This window comes from Patagioenas fasciata, chromosome 4 (genome assembly GCF_037038585.1).
Source record: "Patagioenas fasciata isolate bPatFas1 chromosome 4, bPatFas1.hap1, whole genome shotgun sequence".
NCBI lineage: Eukaryota > Metazoa > Chordata > Aves > Columbiformes > Columbidae > Patagioenas > Patagioenas fasciata.
Genome location: NC_092523.1, coordinates 63,711,227 through 63,738,051, shown reverse-complemented (window position 1 = coordinate 63,738,051; position 26,825 = coordinate 63,711,227). Strand labels below are relative to the sequence as shown.

Genomic DNA, 26,825 nt, shown 5'->3' with positions numbered 1-26,825 from the left:
CAGCTATAGTGGGATGTATATTTTTAAAATTCAAAATAAAGTAAAAAAAAAAAAAAAAAAAAACAAAAAACAAAAACAAAAAAAAAAAAAAAAACAAACAAAAAACCACGAACCTCCTCAATTTTGATATTATCGATTACATATATATTTTCCATTTTAAACATGCATAAAATATGAAAAAAATTCCTAAGTTCCTCCAGTAGGTTCAGTCAGCAGCACTGGCTGCAAAGAATTATCTTTCATAATTTGAATTTCAGGCATGCATCCCCAAAACAGTTGAAAAAAGGAGGTTTATAACCCAACTTAACTAATGGAGATAGATCTGTCTTAGAACATAACATCACTGCGTAATTTTTAACTCTCTCAACATCATCAGCCTCTATTCCTGATATGGTGTCTGTGCAACAAGGTAGGAAGGAGAACTCTATGCAAAGGTTGATTAGACTGTCTTGTCCTGATCTCGATCAGTAGAAGATCCCCAGGGTGGTGATAACTCTGCTGCAAAGGTCTAGAATATATACGGTTCCAAGTTTACAGCACCTGCTTTTTTGATATATCTTTTATTTCTATAATACATGGTTAGAAGCCTATAAACCTAAAAATGAAACAAAATGCTTTCCTGAGTTGATATTATCAGGTTCAATTTTAAAATAATCTACAATTACATGGTAAGGTTGTCTTAATACCATATTTAACCAGAACACAGAACAGGGAAATCCATTGTATTGAAACATTGTACCTCAGTGATTCACAGTTTTAAGCAACTCTGAAAATTATCATCAAAAATGTCCATCGCTAGGTGTAAAAATTCATTTTAATAGTATATGTAAGTGGCCTGGTTTTGAGAAAACAAAATATTCAGTATTTTAGTCAAATCAGTTGTCCAGATATCTAAATATGGACATATAATTACAGTCTTCCAATTTAAAGATGTTTTACAATTATTTATGATGTGTTTGGCACTAGAAAGATTTTCTACTGTTTTTCATTATGCACAGAAAAGAAAGGAGATCTCCTTCTAATATTTCAATTGTTTACAACTTAAAGATCTAAAGTGCTTAAAATTTAAAAATCTTCTATTTCAAATATTTTATGCACATTCCCAGCCATTCCTTGTAGAAGAAAATAAAACACTGAGTTAAATTTTTTCATGCCAAGTTTGAGAAATAATTCAACAGACACATTTGAAGTCTTATCTTGTAGCTAGTTCACATAATTTTCTCCTAAAATAGATTCCTTCCTTCTTTTAAGATAAATTCAGTATTCTTATGAGCAGAGCCCTATTAAGGACTCCTTTCACTGCAGTTTAATTTTCAGTAACCCAAGAAATATTCACCAGTATTGTTACTGCAAACCACCAAGTCCAGCTGCAAATGAATGAATCAATACCATTTAGAGAGAAGAAACCCAGTGTCCTTAGATAGAGGTTTATCAATTTATTCTGTATTTGATCATCTCCCATTTCTGAGCATGGCATTCCATCTAGGTTTAATAAAAAATTAAATTACCATTTTAATAGATTGAGATATGAGAGTACACAAAGTTAAAAGCAGTGAACTACTCTTTTAGATCCGTTTTAGAGCTATGCAAGTCATTTTCAATTATTAAAAAGAGAAGGAATCAATTATAACCAGTAGAATCAATATGTGACAGTTTATGAAACCGCAATGAAACATCCAAATTAAATAGGAAGAGGAGTTAACAATTGACCACACATCATAAAGTATTAGACAGAGCCTTTCAGATCTACTTTCATAAATCAGATACTTTGTAAAAACGATTATTCCCAATTCCCATTATAGGTCATTCTTACTAAAGAAATAATCTCAAAATAAGGTTAAAATAGTGTTACTTCACTGAAGCATAATCATTTTCTTTTTATACCAACCACTGGCAAGCATAGACAATAGACACAATCATTTGAAAGACACCTTACCACAAAAAAATGTCCTAAAACATTAACGTAATCTAGAGATGGTTTTGTACCAAAAATCAGAAGATCATCTCCCAAGACTTGTTACCTGCCTCCTTCACAACAGCAAATCCAAATGAAGAAATAGAAAGGATCACATACCAGACATGAACAGGCCTGGAGAAATATGAGAAAATATAAAAACAAACACTTGTTACACAACCATTTGCATGTATCTAAGAAAACCTTTTATGTTTTCTGGTTTGGCTGTACCTCTTCTTAGTGTCAATAACATAAGTTTTGTTACCATAAACATATGTTTTTTATTTTGTTTACACTGAATGACAGAAACTGTTAATGAGAAAAAACACTCAGCCCTTTGCATAGCTTCTCCACAACCTCAGTGAAAACTTGCCATTTCTAAGATGCAGCAATGACACATGAACTAGGAGGAAGGCCCCACATTCTTATGACCTGTTCCCATGAAAAGCCTCTATCATACCAAAAAATACAAAATACCTTTTTCGCTTCTTTCTTGATTTCTTCTCTTTCATAAATGATTTCTGACAGTGATGATGATTGTTTATATCATGAAGCTAATCTGACCACAAGTATTTCTTATTAGGGATTTTCAATCATTAAGCCACATTTTATTGAGAATTCCTGTGTTTCTGTCGGTGATTCAATTCACTTTCAGGACATGCAAAGAGCCCTAGGTCCTCTACCCTCTGTGTTCCTGATCTGTCAGCACCAGATAACAGATGCATTCATCTGAGTGGCACTGATTCCCAGTGGCATATTTCCAAATAATTTTAGGTTCTCAAATTCTCATCACACTGGCTGATCTTTGGACATTCAGCTTTTGCATGAGTGGCTATTTTCAATACCACATCAAGAAGACTGACAGCCTTACTGCTTGTCATCACGCAGTACAGTAGCTGACTGCCCCTGGATAAGGTGACCCAAGGCCTTCCCAGTTTGACTAAGCTAGTGTCTGGTCCTGTTTGCTTTTTCAGGATTTTTCTACTGCCATGATCAGGTTTACTGGGATACAAAAATTTCCTTGGTTTTATTCTCCCTCATCCAGTGTGTGTCACATTGCTGTATTGACCTAAATCTGGTTGTGTCTTTACAAGCTTGTCTCCATGCACTTGTAGCTCTGTTGCAGTTGATCTCAGCTGCAGGTTTTCTGTAAACTCAAATTAGTTTCTTGTTATTTCCAGTTTACAGCAGTGTAATGGAAACAGAATCAGACTTTATAATTGCATTGAACTGCAGAATTTAAAAATAAAAACACATTAAAGGAGTTGGGATAACAAAAGGAAAATACTAAACAAATTGGTTTTATGCATAGTATTTGCAATGATCGCCTCTTCTTAGCTGAACATACTTTTGTACACAGACTTCAGGAGCACATACATTGTTGAAGTAACAAGCAAAGTTCATGATGACATTAATTGTAAAGCCCACAGCTTGCATATCACCTGCTCTGTCCTCCCTCCTCCCTTAATCTATCCAAGCCATAGGGCTGGAGGATGAAATTCTACTTTCAGCCTGGAAACATCATCAGTTCTCCTTGATTTCTCTTTGAGACTGAGTCAGTGCATGTTTATAACTGCTATGGACCTCCTCATAGCAGGCAAAGAAAGAAAGTAAAAAAACCCTTCACAGTTCTTGCCCCTATTTTCCTTATATTTGATTTAATAGGAAATACTTAGAAATGATTTTTTCTTATTTTCCAATTCTATTTTTTAATTTTTAAATTTAAGCAAGTATTTTACATCTCCTTCCTTTCAAAATGACAAGACTGACAGTAATTGCTAGGACTATATGATTCATCTTACTTAACTATGTTCCCCCTGAGTATCCAAAAAAAGATTTTGCATAAACTATTTTCAACTTCGAGTGGTCAGTGAAGAGATAGTGCAATCAACATTTCTGGAATATATGGCCTACACAGCCAGGTTTTCTGATATTATTTCATTGTACAGGATGCAGCTTAAGGATGCTGGCAAAACAAAGTAGCATTCCTTAGGCGGTACTGTCTCAAAGTAGCCTGAAGATGTTAACATGTATGTTAATCTGTATCAATCAGAACTAAAACCAGAAAAGTGTTCAAGTTTACCCTTTTTATCACCTTTCCCCAGCTACTTTGGCAGCCAGAATAGTCCATAGCATATTAATTCATGCATTGTTTCTGCGCCATTCCTGCACAGGAACCATCTTTGTTGCAATGTTTACACAGCTTTTGTAGTAAAGTCCATTTGTGCTTTAATGCTATAGAAAATTATTTTACTTCCACTTAATCCTGGATGTGACATACAAAAATAAAGTATTTATAGAATACCAGCCTACTAAAACAAGGATAGGAATCCAGATTGCCAAAATAATTGTTTCAAATAAACTGTTTTCAATTACCTGCTTTGGTACAAGTGACTGTAGAACATTAATCCCATGAAAGACAAATCTGTCACAGCTGGCAACCAGCCTTGCAGGTTGGAATGGCAGTTTGTGACCTTGCTGCCAGCTGGCTATCTCTATTACATTAAAATGCAACCGTCTGTAAGAAACAGCATCCCTTGGTTTTCTACAGAAAAAAATATAACATAATGCATTTTTCTGAAGTATCTAGTGACAACTTGGAAAATGTTTATTTTAACAAAATATACATTCAGTTTACAATCTGGCTGCCTACTTACAGACACACATGGAAAAAATGGAAGAAATGGAAATGTAAGTGTACTAATAGGGTTGGCCTGAGCATGGTGCATGTGAACTTGACATATGTGCTTATTTCCTTCTGTACAGATACATAACTCTATGTGCAAGGGGGTTATGTAGGTAGATGCTTACTTGCTTATTTATTTGCTTTCCCAGTTCTAATGTAATGTAATGGGCCAAAGCATCTTTCATAAGAAGAGGTGACTTAAAATTGTTTTATTTTTACATTAGCTGCCAACACTTCTGATGGTTATTGAGCTGTCAGTGGGATGTTCTATGGGTTGTTCTGGCCGTGCCCTTTAGACACTGATGTTTACTGGGTACAAAATATGTATTGGGCATACATCTTAATAGCAAGATACATTTATCACACAAGGCAATTCTTTGGGTTGTAGGGTCTAGTGTTGTGAAATGATTTTCTTCCAGCTCTATTGTTGCATTAATAAGTAAAAATGATTACTCTTTCCTAATGTATTTTGTATATACATTGTAAGGCTGGCATTTCATTGGAGGTAGTATGGGTTGATTTAGCCTTTCTTTCCACAACACCTTTAGAGTAAAAAAAATAATGTTAGTGAAAACACCAGTTAGATTGTGTTGTTTCTTTAGGGAAAAGTAAAATCAAGGAGAAAATGATAAAGGTTCAAATAGACATGCAGAGTTTGTAGACTGACTAGGCAGACTGTGCCCATACATTTCATGCAATTTCTGGAGAAAAGGAAACAGAAGCTATAGGTGTAATTGCCTACTTCTGATATAAGTGTTTAACTTTGACATATTATTATTTCTCACAGATAATAATAGTGAAGCTTGATGTACTACTCAAATTATGAATGAACAGAATAGCAAATACTATTAGTACTAGTATAAAATAATTAGTATTCACCAAGACACAAAATGAACAGATTACATTTTTCATTCCTATGTTTTTTCATCACCCTAACATAACACAAGTAGGTGACAGTAATTTCCCTTTTTAAAGACTGCAGATAATTCCGGAATCTGGGATCTTCCAGAACACTTTCTGTGGTGGTTTTTTGTTTTTTTTTTTTTTTTTTTTTTTTTTTGAAGGGAGGGAATGTACATTCTTTGTCTTGTTACTTCTTCTAAAAAATATTCTGGAAACTCCATATACAGGAAAATAGAAATTATGACCACTTTTTCTGTACAAAAAATTTTTGTGACTTTTTTCTCCATTATTTTCCCTTTAAAATCTGGTAGAATAATTACTGTTGTCTTATTTTTAGAGACCTCAGATGGGAAGAGACTTATATCTCACATAACATTAATATATAATTTGTGTGTTTTATTTTGGTTTTTTTTTCAACAAAAACCAAGTTTGACAGGAAAAGTCACAAACATACATACATTCAGCCAATGAAGTTCTTCTTACCTCTTTCAGAAACCTCAAAACCAGTTTAAAATAACTCCCCTCTACCTCCTTGCATGCCTGTTTGTCAAAAGGCATCCAGTACAATTTAGATGGTAGGCATAAAGTAGTAATGTGAGTAGAATGAAAAATATCTCAGTACCAAACACATATATCTTGTGGCTCATATAAGAATCTCTCTTATTAAAGCGATATAAAATCCTCACCTCTAAGGGCCGAAAGGACACAAACTGTGTAACCTGGAGTTATAGCCTGTGAAAGATCATTGTCAATCCTGTATATGAAATGAGGACTACTCTGACATTTGGGACCCTAGAACCTTAATTTACTTTTTCCCCCCCTCTTTTCCTTTCTTTCTTAAAATTATAGTTCCTTTAGAAGAGTTGGAATGAGGCAAGTCATCATTGAGAAGACGGATAATTGAGATTCATGCAGATGAAGCAGTCAAATATGTAAATTAAATGCAATGTAGCAAATGGATGTCATTGTGAATATGCACAGTCTGAAAGAGAAAGACAAAACATGCATAGAAGCTTATTCCTTCTACGCTGCTTTTTTATACATGTCCCTCGTGGCAGAAGTACTGCACAATTTTGGTTCTTAATAAATATTTATGGGAAGCATTCCTTAGTTCTTGCAGTTTTGTAAGAAACAGCATTTATTTTGTACCACTGACATCTCTTTTGCACTCTGTTATCTCTCACAGGCCTAATTCAAGTATTTTGTATGGATAATCAGCTGCTCTAAAGACCAAATTAAAACATCACATTTCAATGGACAGCAGTAAACACAAGCATTACAAAGTAATTCTCCTAGCATGCCCATTAAAAATTTTAAATGCATGTAAACATTAATAAATTACTTTTATTAACAATCATGTTTATCATGATCTGTTTGGGATAAAAGCTGAAGGAAGAATATCAGTGACTGCGAGAGAAAATGTTGAGATGGGCACGACTGTGACGATAAAGATGAGCTTACCTGAAATTTCAGAGACTATCACTTCCTGCACATGGCAAAGCAGATATGCAGTATATGGAGAGCCAGCCTGGCATCCCCGTTCAGGCTGTTTCTCACCAGCTGATCGACCTTCCATGTGCACAGCAGCCATTCCTTCCAAATGGCTTTGTAAGGTGAAGTCAGAGCTGCTGCTTCCCAAATCCTAAAATAAAAGAACTAGTAGCACTTAATGAAACTTGATTCTGTAGCACACTTCTCATGTGATTACAACCTTTATTTACTGTTTTTGCTGATTTTGTGGTGGGGAGCAGTTGTTTTGGGATGGTAGAAAGCTGTACATCAAAAATGGCACTTCCAACAGGCTGGAAGTCTGTGGCTGTGTACACTACATTAAATGTCTGCACAAGTAAATCCCTGCTTGCCCCAGGGCTTTCTGAAAATGAGGGCTTTGTCTATTTTTCTGTCATTCTTAGCACAGTCAGCCATCTTGTCATCTTCATCTAGATTTTATGCCTGTACTTGCAGCTGGTTCACTGACAGAGTTGCTGGTTGTAGAATATTTCTACTGTTGACTGCCACTACAGTTACATACACAATTTTCCCCTGATTAATCTCTTTAATTAAATATTATTAAGTGTTACGGTTTCAAGAAAATTATTAGAAGCTTACAGATAGTAGAAGCCTTCCTGTATCTGAGTATCTCAGTAATTATGTACAGATCTTGTCTCATTTGGTGTAAATAACATTCTATCTAAAGAGAAGAGTCCCTGTATTTTTTTTTTACCTTTTGTAGCACTTTCCACAAAATATAGGATATATAATGAAAACTGTCTTTTATCTCCATAAGGAGCACTTTCCTATTCGTATTCTTTAAGAGAAACATCTTCACTTTGAATTTCTGTTTTTGTAAAGTCAAGATTCAGCTGAATACTTTCCATTGCACACTTTTTGCGTACAAAAAAAGCATCATACACTTGTGGCCACAGTTATCTCATTTATATTATAGCTCAGGTATACTATACGGTACAGAGAATCCTATCTCCTCTCTCAGATATTTTGAAAAAGTATTTCTTCTCTACTGTCAGTATTAAATGAGGTTTCCACCATAGCCCTGCGGAGGTGACACAGCAAACAAGTTGGCTGGACTGTACACTTCCCACACACCAGCAATACTCGTTTTCTCAAAGATCCACTCAGGGGCTGGGTCAGTCCCACAACAGGCACCAAAAATAGGTGTAGTATTCAGCTGCCTTCAGCAGAAGTTTGTAGGGACCAACAGCCCATCTGGCTTGCCTGTGCCTGAAGAGAGAGAATTGACTGCTCCAGCCTTGAAAAGCCTATTTCCCAGCATGCACAACCCTTTTGTTGTTACGGCTGAAAACCAGTGTGGCTACACAGGCTGCGGTTGTATGGGGAGTCTCCTAATCATAATGCTCCTACATTTCTTCCACCCTCAGCCTTTTCAGCACATGAAAAACATATTGAGGTTTTTCCCATATCATCCATGATTTCATAACGAAGACCCTCAGGCTCAAGTCTTGCCCTCTTCCTTGGAAACAAACTGGAATTTAGTCCCTGTGCAATGTAGGGATAAGGTAGTAGGAAACAGAGAATGAAAAGGTTTGCTTTGTGTGAGGAAGCAGGGAAGGCATAAAAAAGGATATGGGCACAAAAATAATTTCCAAATGCAGTTATTGTGCTGGGAGGGAGAGGAGGCATTGCATACAGTTTAGTTGGGATATACATAAGTCATCTGGCGTTATGAAAGATAGGTACACTTTAGATCTACCCTCTTGCCTTTTCTCTCTGATTAATCTTCCCTCCATCTCCCCCTGTATTCAGAAAATTCAGTATAGCATGTATTAGAAAAGGAGCAGTTATTTATCAAATTAATCTTGCTTGGGTGTAAGAAAAAGTACATGCAAGTGTCTCACATGTATCTTTTTCCATTTGTGCCAATTTATTCTTAAAGGAGTGATGTCCCTGACAGTTTGCCACTCACCAGCAATTCCTAAATAACAGAATTTGAAATTTCTTTTTTTTTTTTTTCCCCCCAATTAATGGAAGTCTAATATAGGACCCTGAATGGCACAGTTTTGTGTTATCCAGTAGTTTTACATAAACAGTGAATGGTTAATAACTGTTGCTACAGAATTTACGGGCAAATCCAATACCTTCTCTAATTAACCTTGGTGCAACCCAGAATTAGGTTCTAATTTACTGTAGCTTACTGAATGCTTTGTGATAGAATAAGTGACAAAGAGATCACAAAATGAATGTACATTTTAGTCTCTGAGTTGAATTAACATTATGGCTTTAATTCTCATGTTATTTACTTCAGTTTTAAGCTGACATGTGTCCATTATGACCACAGTTGTCTTAATCCACACCAAATTATCTAGAAAGAAAACCAGGCCTGCAATGTTGAATTAAACACTTGTACGGTATAGACTTTGCACTTTCTTTCAGAGATAGGTGGGTTATTTCCAATACCTGCCGATCTCTACTTTTAATCAGATCTCATTTCTGTACAATTATCATTTCAGGCTTCTGTTGATTGCTTTTGCTAGGCATAATGAGTAGAAAGAAACACTATCTCATTGTGCAGAATATTGGATTGGTTAGTGTAATAGACTCAGTTCTATTTTTTGCCTTGCTCTTTGAAAAGTTAATTTTCTCTTTCATCACATAACTAGCAGACTACTAATAGCATATAAGGTTTTAGAGGGATTTGCATTAAAGAATGCAGCAGAGTGCCTTATCTACTTTTGGAACCAGAGTGACATATGGACGCTCTTTTACTATTGAATATCTAAGGTGAAGTTTAACGCTTGCTGCAAGCCCCCCTTAGTTTTAAATTCATGGAATAAGAATATGGATTAGCTCTCCCTGAAGCACAGCCGTAGCTTGGGGAGGAGGTGGTGGTGCTAGCACAGGCTTTGCAAGCATAAAGTTGCAGGTTCAAAGCCTTGTCAAAGGAGCAGAACCCTTCATTTCAGTTTGAAGCTCAGAGAAATCCTCTTAAAGTCATATGCCATTGTACTGGGCCCTTTTTCACAGTGAGTGATAAGTGCCCTGGAGAAGAGCTGAAATAATTTGACAGACAGGATGCATCTCATTTGGTGGACAGTGCCTGGGCCTCTACTTGCCACAGAATGTGGAGGGACAAGAGTACAGAGACCCTGTGACTAAGATTTTCTGCAGTCAAAGTAGCAAGGAAGGGACTGCTAGGTGTGACCCTGTCATGTACCCCATTGTTTTACTTCTCAAATAATAGGACAAGACTGTGCCCAGTACAGAGGCAGTCTCCCTCATTCAGAGAGCATAACCTGTGTAATACAGCCCTTGCCAGTTCTGAGCACTCCTAGCAATCCTGTTGTGGTGGAGAATCCTCCAAAAAGACAGATACTTCAAGGTGTAACCCAAAATATACCTTAGACTGAGAAGCTATATGTCTAGTTTCTCCCCAAGAAAACTATTGAATACTGTCCTGCAGTAATTTGAGGTCCATACTATCAATTAATCGTTACTATTTTATTGAATTCTCATTCACAACAGAGACAAGGTTCAAGTGTACTCCCTTAAATGACATTTGCAGTTCACACATTGAATAATCTGATGGCTCCTGAACCATACTACACTTCACTCGCTATTGTGTAAAAACTGCTTTGCAGACTTTCTTCCATTCATTGTCTATCTTGAATTTTACTGAAATATACTGTACATTACTTTTACTGAATCATTGGTTTAAATCCTTGTTTTACTAAATATAGCACCTACTTCATCCCCAACTCCTACCTATTATGAGAGTTAAAGTCCCTTCAGTAGCTCCCAGAGAAATCACATTCCTTATTTTCTCACAGTGTATTGTAATGGCAATTGTCCTAAAGTAACTCAAGGGTTTCTCCTCTAAGCGTTTCCATTCGAATTATATACATGTTATTTACTGAGCCCTATCTATTATACAAATTAAAACATTCATCTGAGACTCGATTCCGTGATTCCAGGAAGAATGGCACAGTATTTGAGTAACATAAGTAACCTGTAACCTTAAAAAGATTAGAAGAAACTCTAATACCCTAGATGGTCCTGACCACAACCACCGGTTCTTTCCATCACTGCTACCCTGGCACATGTCAACACAATGAGCTGCCGAACTCCAAGTGACACAGTAACAGTAACGGTGCTTTGAGAGTGGGCAGAAAGTCTACAGAAATAAATGCAATGAACATTTGCTCACTACAAAAACATACTTTGAGAAAGTGTTTCTAGTGTTACTCTTTTTTCACACCAGGCTAGCTAACAATTCACATGCTAAGCAAAACTTCACATTAAGCCAAGACTGAAAGATAATACAAGGTAAAATTTCTGAATTTCTCAGCAATTAAATTAGCAAATTCTCTTCTGAACCTAAGAGAGAACTGCAAAGCACTGTATTTATCCTTACAGATTACTTCTCTAAACCTTTACATTTAGGCTATTGCTAACCCCAATTTAGGCTAAGATGGCCTCAATGACATTTAAAAAATAGAGATTACAGTCACTTTCTTGATTCTGACACGTCTTAGTTATGGTGGGGAAGAGGGAGTTGACTGAAGCCAATGTTGCCCAGCTGTGGTAGAGACACCTGGAAGAAGACAAGCCAGGTACTCTATGTATTACGAGAGTATCTACAAGTAAGTATTTATTAAGTTATTTCAGCTGTAAGAGGCCTGACAATTGAAATTGTAAAGTAATATTTTGCATTCAAAAAGGCCAGCAAGCACAGGACTGACATTTGCTGTCAAAAATAACACAAAACAAATCAACACAGCTAGAGCCTTTAAAAGCACAAGTGCTTGAAATTTATTGCCTAGCTTTTGTTTTGGTTTTTTTTTTCTTTTAATTTTGTTCTCATCTGTTACATGTTTCGAGACTATTGTCACAGTAATTTATATTCTTTAAAATATAGTAATAATAATAATAAATAAATGGCTTCTGCTTGTATAATATGATGTTTATATGTTTATATTTATTGCATTTCACATGTTTTTAAAGTTTTAGGTAATCTTGGACTCATTGTCCCCAATTCTTCAGTTGTTTGGTTTATTTCATATAATGCACAAATAATTAAAAGGACTAAAATATTTGAAAAAATATTCCAAATGAAAATAATTTTATAATCACATAACAGAGGGAATGTGTCTTGTTTCTCTTTAATGGAGAATATTTTCTTGTATCGACTACTTCTATGCTGCTTGCTTAGAATTTTCCTTAAGAGACAGAGCATAGTAATGTTTGATTAAAGACTTAGATATGAAACAGGAGAAATAAAAATTAAAAAGCCCAACGATGATGAATAAGTCTTACACACTCGGAAGACGTGTGCTCTAAGTGTTCTTAGACTGCAGCCATCTAGTACCAAAAATACAATACCTTGTTATTATAAGATATTATTGCTCCTCAAAAGATGACAGTAAATTTATGAAGGCAAAAAGTATCTACCATATGTTCTGGTATATAAAAATGTTTAACTGCTAACTAAACATATTAATTCTTTGTAAGATAGAACGTTCTCTTCCTTTTACAGAATTATAATCTAATTAAATCCTTTGAGTTGCATTAAATCTTGAAATTGTTCAAGAAGCACTGGAAGAGGAGTTACTAGGAAGACTGTTATTAGCTGGTCACATTATTTACTTTACCTTAAGTCTACGTAAAGACATTCATGGTCAGTTATGCTGAATGGAAAAATTGATATTGTTTCCTATACAGTTTTTCCCCAAACCAAAAATGGTAACTGCCAGACCTTCTACTTCTGAAGAAGCATTTTGTATTTTCTCAGTGGAAATGAAAGTACAAAGCATTCCACGAAATACAAACGAGATATTACTGAATGCAAAATATGCCACGCAGCTAAAGGGAAAACCGGACTTTCAGTAATTCACTATACCAGTGGAACAATGTCTATTAAATTTTTATCCACTTTTTACAATGCAGAGATACTTTACATCTTCCACTATTGTAGAAAAAACGATTTCTCATACAGCCATGCCTTCACAAACTTAGTTGCAGCTAATGGGCTGCAAAAAATGTGTTTAAAAACATGAAGTGCTTAGCAGCATGGGATACTAAGGGTCCTTAGGACATTGCAATAGCAAGGTGCTTAGCACCTTACAATAGCAGAGCCAATATTATTGCTTTCAGATTTATGTATATAAGGAGTTTGTTTATTCTTTCACAACTGGAAAGTAGTTAGAAAATGCCTGTGCACATTCAGGGAGATACTATTGATCTGTTCCTCTTCTTCAGGGACTAAAGGACATTCAAATCTGTTAGACTCTCTAGGAGTGAATGATAGAGATCTTATGCCCTTTATAAGGTATCTTTTGGGAAGAGTAGGAAAAAGGTGTGTTTATTTGCTTTCTAAGTGTTTTACCACCCGTAAAGTAGTTTATCTGAACTTCAGAGTGAAATAACAAAAAAGGCAAACAGGCACACAGAGGTGAAATGACCAAACATTGCCTTCAAGAACTGGAGCTTACTTCAGCTTCAAAACTCATTCAGACAGAAAAGGATAGATACAGATACAGATACAAAAGGCTGGTTGGTGTTCATGGCACTTTTACAGGATGTAGAGCACTGAATCTATTAGTATATTGAATACTTCTGACTTTGACTAGAGATTTCAGTGAGATCTTGATGAATGCTTTATTGAAACTATCTTATTAAAAAAAAGTCTCAGATTTGACAGACTTGTACTTGTAAAGGTAATAATCTATCATGAAAATTTCTACCTAGTCTTCTTTAGATGTATGAATAAATGTATCAACTGTGGAAAGCTTAATGTAGTGCCTATTAGGAAAAAAAAAGAAAGGTGAGAACTGATTTCAGGTATTAAAAATCTTATGACAATTATTTAGTTCCTACACAAGATACTTCCTTCAACTGATACCCTGTCATTTTACAATAGCATAGAACAAAATACTATAAAAAAATTTACAAAAAGTAATTATGGTATTATGATAATTGTGATATTGTCCTGACATTATTTCTTTCTATCTTCTACTAGTGGAACATAACTGACAAAGTTTCCAGGACAATGAATTCACTTATTAGACTTGTGTCATTCTCTGTACTCACTAGAAAATCAAAGGTATCATGACACAATAAGGAAAACAGAGACAAAGCTGATCTATGTTACTGTTTCCACTTAAAGCAACATATAAATTAATGCCTTTAGCAACAAAAATTTTGAATTTTTTTTACTAAGTCATAAGTTTAAGCATGTGTAGAATGTGTATTTGCCACTTTGGTCTGTTAGTCTAGCATTTGAAAGTATAATCTTGCTCTAAAATAAGACATAGCTAAATTTATACAAAGTCAGTAACACTCTAGGACATAGAGTATTTTATATTTTTCATATTTTTTTCATTTGGAAGATTTGCTACACTTATTAGCTTTTTCTTGGTAAATGCTCCTTGTGAGATTGAACACTTCTCATTTCACTGGTTCTCTCTAGACACATTTTCAGTGTTTTTATGTGATGTTAATAAAAGCTGAAACACTAGTTTTCAGAAATCATGGCTGGTACAACCTATAAAGATGTCGATTCCAAGTGACTGTGGAGACATCACAGGATGAAATCATATGTTTATAGAAAAACAGAATTTTTTACAACAAAGTTTGTAAGCAGTGAATGCACTTGACTGAAACGTATTGCCCACCTTTAACTAGATTCAGTGAATTCAGATAGACTTAGTTATTAAATCACAGTTTCAGTATCAGCAAACCAGATACAATCTTATGCTACCATACATACGTGACTCTTCAGCAACAGTGAAGACAATATTTTCCAATAAAACTGCATTGTTGATAATCTTTCTCTTAGGACAAAGACTAAAGAGTAGCATAAAAAGACTGGAAAAAACATGTTCCAATACTTTAGAGAGGAAAAATTAAAATTATTATAATCATGATTAACTGATCTTATATAAAAAAATTATTTTTCTAACTGTAAGTGGTATTTGTTGAAATTTTACTACTTTTACTTTTCTGAGCAAAATAATTAGAAGGATAATGGCTGCAACATTAGACCGTACATTTTAATATGTTTGTATACTGTACCTCTGTTGAATTTATTCAAGACTCCACACAGAATTTGATCTCCAGGCATCTTAAGTTAAGTTTCGTATTCTCAAACTCTGAGAAGAAATGCTGGTCTGAAAGTAAGGTAGACCACAAATTCAAATTCATGGTCTTCTAGGCTGCCAGAAGAAGTTACATTGTTGTTATAGGTAACCCAAACAGCATTCCTCTGAGTTTAAAGAAATATGTCACACAGTTTATAAAAGGGTATATCTAAAGACAGGATGCATCTCATTTGGTGGACAGTGCCTGGGCCTCTACTTGCCACAGCTAATGATGTCACCAAGCCTTAATTGCCTTGTTACATCATCTTTCAAGAACAATGTTCTTGCAATGTATTATCTTGACTGTTATTTCTGGAAACCTAGCTTTTGTTTCTAGAAAAACCATGTAGGAATAGCTTCAGTATCTGATTTAATTAGTAATCAAGAGAGACAGGCAAAAAATGCTAATTTTATCTGCTTTAGTAGTGGTTCCACATAGAGAATTAATAAAGCACTTCATTTGTTTGAACACAAGAAGTATATAGTATTCATCTACATATATGTCCTGATTTAAACCCAAAGTGTTGATTTTGGTTGTGAAGTGCATCTGTATAAATTTATTTTGCTAAGTTTGTGTAGTACCCTCAATAAATAAACAAGGCAAAGCACTGTACTGTAGAACTTCACATTTTTAAGGCTTTTCGTGGTAGCATGGAACTTTTCCTAAGCTTAGCGCTTTGGGTAGGCCCATCCTAGTTAGTTACCTGTATTTTCTTCACAATAAGTGGTTTGCCAATCCTTTTTCTGAGCAGTTCTATTGCTTCTATTATTTTTTTCAAACTTGTCAGTGAGTTGTCAAAGCAGAGCAGAACTTGTGTCAGTCCTGTGAAAAGTCACCTAAAATTTGACAAAAGGTAATGCTTAAAATCAACATTCATGAGGGAGCTGGGTGAAAGTATTAACTGGTATACTATTAGGGACTTTGCTACAATTTCTCAGTTCAGTAACACCTTCAATGTCTGTCAATATGATATATGGCTTATGCCCAAATTAGTTGGTTGTTTTGTTTTTTAAATTCAGTTTAACTGTAAACTCCAAGCATTGCTCTCTTAATACATGCATGGATTTAAATACCTTCATTTTTAGACTATCCAACTGCTGCCTCTGTTTTCAAGAAAATTAAGCTCACTCTTCACCAAAGACAACTCTGAGGTAAATATTCAAGTTTATCATTATATTGTCATTTAGAATTTAGGGTTTAATCTTACCAGAAGTAAAACTTCCAAACAACTGAATGAATTTAAATACAGCCAGTAAGTTTTTCAAATTACAGGATATCTAGCTCCTATTCATCCGTTCCTGTCATTTCCTAGTCAAAGCTGTACTGAGTGATATTTGTGCAGTCTGTGTGAGACCATGAAATCAAAGCTTAGTGCATCGTACATCAGGTATGCTGCTTTCAGAGAAATGCATTGCTTCTACTGAAACACATCTTCATAGATCCTTCAACCATAGAGTAGCTTCCAGATGGAGTGGAGGTTTCCAAGATAAGGCAATAACTTCTCAGGTTCATAATAAAGCAATGTGTAGATGAAAGCTCATTTTTTCCTAGGCCTTCTACATATAATTCATTGCTCTTTTGCAAGTGAAGCTATCATTCTTATGACCCAAAACAAACAGTGATATTTCACGAAAGTGTGAAGCTCATGGCATTGACAGTTTTTACTTCTTCTGTCCTTGAGTACTGTTATTCTTTTCTTCTTTTGTGTTACGATTATTCTATTTTTTAAATAATATAAGTTTAACTGGTATTATGAAAATAAATCTTCATTTTTACAATATAATTTTTAAATTTCAACACATTTCTTTTTGAGAAGCCAAATAAGAACTTGAGGACCCACAGTCTATCAAAATAGGCCAAAGATATTCCCTGATGTCTTTTTTCTGTGGATTTTCCTAGCTTTCCTGTTATTATAAAACTAAATAAATTAAAACAAGGCAAAAAAAACAAATCAAAACATTTTCTTTCTGTGATGACTTGTTTGAATTCCTCCTGCCAAGTGTTGTAATTTGTAATCCTGGTCTCAATTTCTGTTTTTTCTCTCTATTACTGTATTAGAGATCCACAAAAATGAGGAAACATTCAACTAAATTCAAACAAAAGATTCAAACTTCTAGAGCAGGACTTCATTTTGTTATCAAGATCTGAATTTTAATACTGGCAATCCCATAGGTTCTACCTAACATGGGTGGTAATTGAAAACTTATTTAAGCCTACTGAATGCTTACAGTTTTGTGTCTATGAATATCCTGGTATGGCTCTCTTTTTTTTTTTTTTTTTTCCCAGCATCAGCTCAACCTCTATGCTTTTCCCAGTAAGGATCAGGGAGCTAAGGATTTCTGTTATGTCTCCTGGGGTTTTGAGCAGCAATTTTCAGAATATAACCGACAGAGCTGATTCCTCAAATAATGAATTAATTTGCTTTCTTCAGTTTCAGATACTGAAGGGAAAAGTGGTTTGGACATGCTCAGAACTATGGGTTTGACATATAGGAGGACGTAAACGAACCCACAACTTCATTTTAGTTTCCAAGCAAGTCCTTTCAGCAGAGTGGAATGTTAATACAGAGTGTTGATAGTTTCTGAGGACAAGGGACAGCCATGTGCACAAAAGAAAGTCTGCCCTTCTTTCTTGATCAGGCTCCAGGGTATATGGATCAAAGCTCTTCAGTGAAGTACTTTACTGCTCTCAGTGATACTGGCAGTGAGCAATCATGCCGAGAGCATGCATTTGGTTGTTTCCCTCAGTAGCTCTGGATCCCATCCAGAGTTAGCTATATTTTTTCTTATCTGTATGTAGTTCAAGTGCTTCCCAGAAAGTACCTTACTCTTCAGGCCTGCTGGACAATGTCTATTATCTCTCTGAATTAGATTTTTCCTTTTGACTGACAAGTACAAGTTTAAAGTTTACCATACTCACGTGGGAGTTGAAACACAGGGATTTTTAGGATTTTCTGGTTTTGTTTTACTTGCTTTAGGACATGGTTTTATTGACTATTAATGCATCTACTATTATATTTTTAGACCTAATTACAATATTTTCACACAGACTAATTTTAAACTTAACAGAAACTTAAAAAAAAATAGTGAAAATTCAATTAATTTGGTTCTCATATACATGTTAAACATTAGTAATGGAAGTACATATTTTAAATGAAATGTTGCCTTAATCTAGGCAATACCATGTTTATTGCCACTATTATAGCTAAAGTCAAAATCTACTCTCACATCCATATGACAGCCTTCATTGTAATGTATTTACCTTCTCACAAGACTGAATAAGCACATGAGAAGATGCTACATAGCATGTTGTCTCCAGACTTATAAAGTATCCAGAAATATCTAGTGTTTGTCATAGTAAGAGAGGGCAAATATGCTTTTATAAAGCTCTGGTCAATTCCTAAATTATGGTAATACACCTTTGAATTGCTTTGATAAACTAATAATGAGACCTCTTGATGCAGGTACAAATTGGCATTAAATTATTATTTTGTGGCGGGTTGTTAAGTTCTGGAGGGTTCACGTGAACTAATATCTACAGGGAAGACAAATCATCTCACCTGTGGCCTGAACCAGTGACTTCAAAGCTGAATCATTGATCCAGTATTCCAATTAGCACTCTCTTGTGTAGGTGGATAATCCTTTAACACCAGGACAAGCTTGGACTGTCTCAGCTTGATGCCCATTTTCATCACTGACAACACTTGCAATCAACCTACTGTTCCTGCAGCAAACAGTTCCGGAAGCTATTAGTGCTTTTACAGATCTCAATAGACAGTGTTGCTGCACACTTGCAGACAACTGCTACATATGATTAGTGTCAAATCAACCCACTAAACCAAAATATTCTGAAAAGGAAGATCTAAGAGATGAGGATTATAGTGCCATTGGAAAATACTTACAAAAATACATCCCTTTTAAAGATAATGTAGACTTTCCCAACATAGCATTTTAATTTTTATTTTACTATAAACTGGAAGTGGCTTTGGAAGGAGAAGTTATAAAATGTCACATAGCTCTTCAATATTCCTGAGCATGGAGATAAATGTAAGTACATCTATAAAATGAAAGAATGTTAGCAAACCAAATGCTTCTAAGGTTACATTTTTACACTGATAAATAACTTCACATTTATCGTAATAGATATTATAAAGGAAAATAAACTCCAGCATATGTAATTCAAGAACATTATGCTATAATGTTCATATTCTCTCAATCTTTTTCTGGATGCAATGCGCAGTTTAAAGTTGACATTTTCAAAAGCTCCTTTTTATGATGTTGAAAGTACATACTATGTATAGTGTAGTCCCTAAAAAGCTGACCTAAAAGAAAATTCCCTATTGTTAGCTACATTAGGCTTAATACTAACATATTACAGAGTGAAAAGAAGACACCTGTAGGCATTTCAGTTTGAAGGTGCCATTTAAGCTTGTGTGTAAGAGCTGTGCTCAGTCTGAACTTCCATTCCTAAAATTATTTTAGAGTTTGTTATAAAACACTGGGGTAGCAGGTCTGGATAATTAGTATTACAGCTCTAGCACTTAGGGCTAAATTAGGACCATAATTAGGATGCCTTAAGCAAAGGAGAAATGGAGAGTAACAGCACACCTCATCAGAACAACAGGTTTCTACTCACCCACAGTTCTTCCCGTCTTATTCTGTTCCTCAATCCCTTTTTTCCCCACTGTAAGACTTCATCTCTTGTTGCTTTGTGCAAAGATGAGGACTGGCTTGTCTTTTTCCATCATTTGTCTGGCTCTGTCCTCTTGCTGTCCACTTACGGAAAGAGGTAAAATAAGCCCATGTGCTGCTTTTCCTTCTCTGTACACTCTGAACCAGTCTGACCCTGCAAATAAAAAGAACTTTGATTGTTTGAGGAATGGTATTACTGAGCTCAATGACTGGTTACTGCTGGTCTTCAGTGTTTTCAGTCTGCAAGCCACATTAGAAAATCTGTCTGACTATATGAATGGTTATATCCTACTATCAGGCAGGATTTTTGCCTTAAATATTAAATATTTGTTAGATGAATAAGAATGTTACTTGCCTCCTCTGCTGCATAATGTCATTTTCATTATTCACTATGATATCAAATTTCTAGTTGTCCCAAGGAATTGCACTTACAAAAAATAAGTACTGCAGTTATTAAACTATGGGGTTTATATCATAATAATTCAGCAAAAGTAGAACGAAATTCAACTAACAGTGTGGTTGTGCCGCAAGGGAAAAAACAATCTGTAGCAAGACATCAAATTGGTTTTAGCAAAATAGCTGAAGAGCCCATGCCAAAGAATGCTGCTGCTGCATTGTGTTTGCTTTTCTGTGATGGGATTTGCATAACTCAACATGACATTATATTGGCTGAGACACAAATCTAGTCTTTAATCCAACAAGACACACAGAGCTTGCTGTGTTGTGTCACCAAGATCCCCTTTGCCAGGCTTCTGTATCTTGCCCAGCCAAATATGATCTTTATGCATATTTATCCATTTAATACTTGCTCCATGTTACTCACTGCCTGCTTGCACATAAAGTTACAGTATACAGATGTAAAGTGGTCCCCTTGCAGACAAGTTATTTGCCATTGATACATAAATGCCAAAATGGCAATTGCAATTCTGTTTACACAGTGAATGAAAATACCTCTTCCCTCTATTGGATCATCATTGTCCCTTAAATCTTTCTACTTTCTTTCATTTCCCTCATATTTACCAGCACTTAATGAGTTTTTAGCAAGAACTCTGTTAGAATCACAATGCGTCTATTAAACATACAAAAGATGTACTTTTGCTAATGAAGAACGCAATTTCAAATATGAGCTGTAGAGTTCCAGTTATGCAGCTTGTGCAATAATTTTGAAAGAAAATACTTAATACTTACTTAAGTTTTACCTAAAATTTCTCTTTGCAATTACTGTTGCAGTCCTTTGTTGATTCTTTACCAAAACTGCAGCGTCCCTGAGGAAAGGTAGATACACAAATTTCTTTCTAAGCTTATGAGTGCTACGAATAGCAGTATCAATAATACCATTAGGATGGTGTCAGTTTACAACTGGCATAGTCTAGTTTAGTCCTAAGACCGCGTTTGTTTTCAAATTTTGACTTTTACTGACAAAATTATCACTTAATATTACAGCATTACAGAGATGTTCCCTATGACTCTGAATACAAGAAATACTTACGAACTCTCCACAAAGACTATGAGCTACCTTGACTTAAAATGTTTAAAAGCAGTTCATTCTCAGTTCTCCCATCAGAGGTTCTTAAGAAATTGTCCCATGTTGTCTGATAATGTCATCTCTCATCCTTCCACTCCATTCACATATTTTTGTGAATGCTGTTGTTTTGTTCTTTATAAGACCATTATTTATGTTTTAAAAAATTGACTTCCCGTACCAAGTCACTTTACTCATAAATTCAAGTATGTTTGTTATTTTCCATCCCACAAAATTACCTGAACTTCCGATTCAATCTATAAAATCCTATCACACCTATGAAGACCGTCTTCAATCTTTGTTTCACATTTTCAGTCTATGTTCCTGCTTGATTCTGAGACAGTTCCTTTGTTTTGCTTTCCTTCCCTCTTCAATTTCTCAAGGTAAATCTCAGAGTCTTTTCCCACTTCATACAATCATACCTTTCTCTTTAAAGCAGATGCTCTTTCAGCTGCTATCTGCAATTCCCAGAGTTTAACTGAATTGAAAATTGCAGAGAATAAGGTGCTTCAGATTTAGTCCACTTCTTTGGGAGATCTTTCCTGCCTGAGAAATTCTCTCTGGCGAGTCTCAGTTCAGAATGCCATTTGCTGCCATCTGACATCAGAGCGATCTGGTGATGCTAGGTCAGAATAGAAAATACAAACCTGTGTTGAGGAAAGAAAAAAAAAAAAAACAAACCACAAACACAAAAAACAAACAAACAAACCAAACAAAAAAAAAAAAAAAAAACAACCCACACCAACAAAAAAACCCAAACTCAACAATATCCCACAATTATTGTAATCCATTTATACAACTAGCTTGCTTGAACTTTTAAAATTTTTCTGCAGAGAGTTCCCAAGAGCTGGCTGTTGACTAGGCATAACTAGATTCAGACATAAACATCCTGCAAGAAATGCATAATTTTCTTATGCATTTATGGGATCAGTTCAACTCTGTTGTGGAAACCTCTGCTATCGGGAAAAAGGCTGCCTGGATTTAAATCACTCTGGTTAACAGGTTCATTCTCAGTGAAGATTTGTCAGTTGAGGATCCACTTTCACATATGCTCTGTCAGACTTCAAGTCAGTTGAGCATGGTACAAGCAGTCTGTTCTCTCACACACTTTTCTCATCTTCGGAATCCTTCTGACTGTTGCCTTTAGAGATAACCTTACTTTTTCTGTAGGAATAGAGGTATATATTATTAGATTGTATTTATGTACTCAAATGCTTGTTAAAAAAGGCAAATGTAAAAAACAGAGTGGTTGAAAATTTCCAAAAATCCACGAATCTCTATGAAGCAAAAATTCAACACCCAAACTGGCACTTTCTGGAGGAAAATAGAATTATGTTACTTCAAATTGATGGAATGTACTACAAAGCCGTAATAAAGAAAATTAAAACCCACAAAATCGCAAGCTTTTACTAGCATCTGTCACCACACAGTATCCTAGTAACTATACCTTCATAGTAGTTTAGTACATCTTCACTCTACACCACCATCTGCTCTATCTATAAAACTGCATTTGTAGTATGGGAGGAAAGGGTGATGTATAAAATCAGAAAATGTGTATATATAAGCTGTAATAATATAAATGCATATTGAAAATATTGCATTAGTTTATAAGAAAAATAATCCTATCAGCTGAAAAGATTCTAAAATAGCTTTTGATTGTTATAGTAACTCCTGGTTCAGGAGTTTTTCAGCAATGCGGTAACAACAACTCACTGACACTTCCATAAAGTGGAAGTCTAGACTTCTCTCACACATCTACAAATGCAAATGTGTTTATATTTCAGTAGACACAGTTTCCAAATGCATTGTTAGAAAGTACCATTTTCAACAAACCCGCAGACAATGTGACTTTCTTTAAACAATAGTCTGTAACCAGTTCCACCTAATATCACGAATTTCCTTTACACTTCCTATGAAATGGCTGATGAAAACAAAAAAAAATAAGAGTATACAAAGAAACGTATCTGTTAGAAGGACATTTCTTGCTCCTTGCCGCCTGAGATCATCATCTTGGTCACATAACACTCAAAAGTGTAGTTTCCTTGTGTTTTTAGAGTTCAGATTAAAAAAAGAGTTTAGTTAGTAGGAAACTCTGCAATAATATAGAGACTATTACAGAGTTCAAGATTTTCTTCTATTACAGTCAATGTAAATGTGTGACATCCTAACTGCTGCTTTGATTGGTGGACTTGGACTAACAAAAAATTATTAGGGTTTATATACTTGTGCACTAAAAAGATAAGGAAGCAAAAGGGAACTATTAATATTTGGAATTAATTTGAAATTAGAATTGTCATAAGGACTGTGTTCTAAAAATGAATACTCTGGCCAATGGAAATATTTTTCTCTCTGTGAAAACAGTATTTCAGCCTTTAGACTGATTAGAGTACTTCCAGAGAGAAAAATACCTACCATTCAGCAAGTAGAGCTTTCAACAACGATGTGGCTGAAGGAAACATCATGGAAAGTGTGATCTAAGAGTCAGTATCTGGCACTTATTGCTCACCCTGAGCAATAATACCAGGTTTTTAGCTGAAATTTCTTTCAGATGAGGAATGTTTGGCCACACCATGTTAAAAGCAATCAAATCTGGCAGAACTGAATAAACTCTGAGACGTTTTTCAGCACTTTCAAGGAACATTCCCTGCACTATCACAAAAATTTCATCAAATTCCATGGCTATTTTTGTTGTGTCTGCAACTGACCCTTTATAGAACAGAGAACAACCTGCGTATATGTGACTCTGTCCTGGGCATAGCCTTGTACTCTGTGGATTATTGTAAGTCAGTGAGCACTTTTTTCAACAATGACATTTAGTGAGGAAAAAAGATTTCTCAGAACTTTTATGAGACATTTGAGTTATGCCAGAAAATTTTAATTACGGGAGTTTTCTTAGACCTAGGTAGAATTCTGAATCAAAACTGAAGAGCAACCGAGCAACAATAAATAGCTCGATTACCAGAGTATTTTCCTTGTATGAGAGGCTCACATTAAATTTCTGTAAGCCAAGGATAATGTCTTGGGACTTGTCATACTCTTACAGTCAACACTATGCTATCAATGATTTCACTGTTTAGGAATTTTCTACTTCTGTCATTTTCACAAAAGACCGAAAAAGATTTACTTTTCAAGTACTGAATTGCATACATATAACTGCTTATTAATGTATGTGTAAATACATGTAGATATATACAGGCATATAGATATATACATACATGTATACACATATTTATGAACCTAGTAAAAAAACCCATCACAGTGGAAAAATTATTTCCCTCATCAATGTTTTTATAAAAAGCCCTCTGAAACAAAGTAGAACTGTAACAGAAATTACAGAACTGATTATGCAAATCAGTATAAAATATTTGTGAGGCTTTTTTGAATTATAGATATTAGAGATTGACAAAGAACTTGTTATTAATATAAATACCTTTAACCAGAAAATGTCCAACAAGAACTGCAAGAAATCAGGATGCCTTGAGTCTTTTCATCAGTGAGATCCAATACTGATCTAGCTTTTCTATGGTTAATAGTCACAACAATCCGAACTTGTGAGCAGCTGTTGGAGAAAATAGCTTATTGATGTTATGCTGGGAAAGAACATCAGTCTTGCAATCTGTGCAGCGACCAAATGCAATAAGAACTGTGTACATTTGATTTTAGATGAAATACTCATTTAAAATGTTTACAATTGTCGTACAGGCTTTACTCAATATTTCTTTCATTGCTATAACTTTGTAGAAACAACTTTTGAGCTGTGGGTAAGCTTCCAAAACAAAATAAATGAGAGACAATTTATAATGCATAATAGACAGAAGAACAGGTGCATCGGAAAGCTTTATATTTTGGACAGATTGTAAAACTGCTATATTTCGATGTGACCAGATTATAAAGTCTGTGAGCAGAGGTAACACAAGGAAACAAGTAAACTGTGCTATATTGGGTAATATTCTTCTGACTTGAACTACTAGAAACTATTTAAAAGCGTTTGGGTGGGAGGGTGGACATGTGAAAACATAGAGAAGTTTCCCACATTCACTATTTTTATTCCTGTTTCTGTGCTTGATTTTATTAATATTACTAGTTATGTTACCCTATATTATGAACGATTATACCTCTATATGAAGTCAGGATTGTAGCAAAACAGGGTGGGAAGCTTGGAGCCAGATCTTCAGCTAGAGCAATTTTCAGGGAAAATGAAACACATCTTGTGCATCAAGACTTCTTCAAGGTTCCCTTGTTTTCCATCCTTCTGAGAGAGTTTTTGTAAAGCCTAGACAGACGGTTATAGCAGTTAAGAACTGCCAGAGCATTTCCTACACATTTCTTGCTTAATGTGCAAATATATGGACTGGATTGCATTCCTTTTGACTGATTGTAGTCCCTTATGCTGACATACAAGACTGCTGCCACAATCAGTTTCTACTTTTAAAAAACTTGGTGCTATGGAAAGGAAGCAAAATATATCTTGAGCAATGTTTTTAATTGGCTTAATCCTACAAAGGGATAGAAATTGCTAAATATCTTACAACCTTCTTGGCTTAGTCAGGATAGAAGATACTAAGAAAGTTACAGGAGCTCTTCAGCATCTGAAAGTATCTCTGAAAATTACTGTGACTAAAACAATGTGTTCAAAGCTGCCAGTGATGCTGGAGGACTTCATTACAAAAACTGATATTAGTATATTCTCAGTTTCTTTCTGCTCAAAACCTACAGCATTTCAGTATGTGTAGTGCTCTGCTTACGCCTTCTTCACTCGCATCCTTCAGCTTGCCAGCTTAATGAGTTTTGGTCACCCACTGATGCTGCTGTTCTCTCTGCATTGCCTGCTTAAGTTTTGCCAATCTTGTGGAAAAAGATTTTCCTACATCTAGGTTTTATGTATTTATACATATAGCAGACCTTTCCTTTTTCTTGACATCTCAAGTCAAATTACCTCGAAGGCTTCATGAAGCCTTAAATGCTTGCGTATCCTAAGTCACAGTTACAATTTTAAAATCTCATACTTTCACTGCCACAGTCTGTGGTTTCCCTACTACGTGCTGTGAATGAGTCTAACCATAGAGCCCTATAATTTTACTATTGGGATATTCTTGCCATGAGTGACACATTTACTAATTAGAATAGTGGGACAAATTTACTTGACTCATTCTTTAATCAAGAGAAATACTCCTGATAATGTGAGTTTTGTAGCAGAAAAGACTGGCTAGGGATTGGAGGATTTGTCCTGAAATAAATACAAAAACAAACACACAAAACAGAGAGAAATATTTTTTTCCTTCCCAGTAGTGAGAATTAAATCTCGCCTAGAATGAGCAACCTTCCATCCAACCCCTATCAAGGAACTATAGCCTGGATATTTATTTAACTGCACACAAATGTACATTGTACCATAAGCTTTTCTGAATATGGTTTATTTTTAACTATATTTCCATTCATTTTATTCATGATTAACAT

The 26,825-nt window shown here is 35.1% G+C and overlaps 1 long non-coding RNA gene across 2 annotated transcripts; it reads right to left on the bottom strand.

Moving 5' to 3' along the window:
• Positions 1–4,275: 4,275 nt before the first annotated feature.
• Positions 4,276–22,022, bottom strand: LOC139827930 (uncharacterized). 2 transcript variants are annotated; one of them, XR_011739069.1, is made up of 8 exons: positions 21,791–22,022; positions 21,035–21,111; positions 19,791–20,000; positions 18,715–18,878; positions 15,859–15,991; positions 15,090–15,229; positions 7,005–7,185; positions 4,276–4,499 (listed from the first exon to the last, which is right to left on the bottom strand). It is a non-coding gene; the product is annotated as an uncharacterized lncRNA (long non-coding RNA). The 2 variants fall into 2 exon arrangements; XR_011739070.1 differs by having other exon boundaries at positions 15,090–15,184.
• Positions 22,023–26,825: the final 4,803 nt, after the last annotated feature.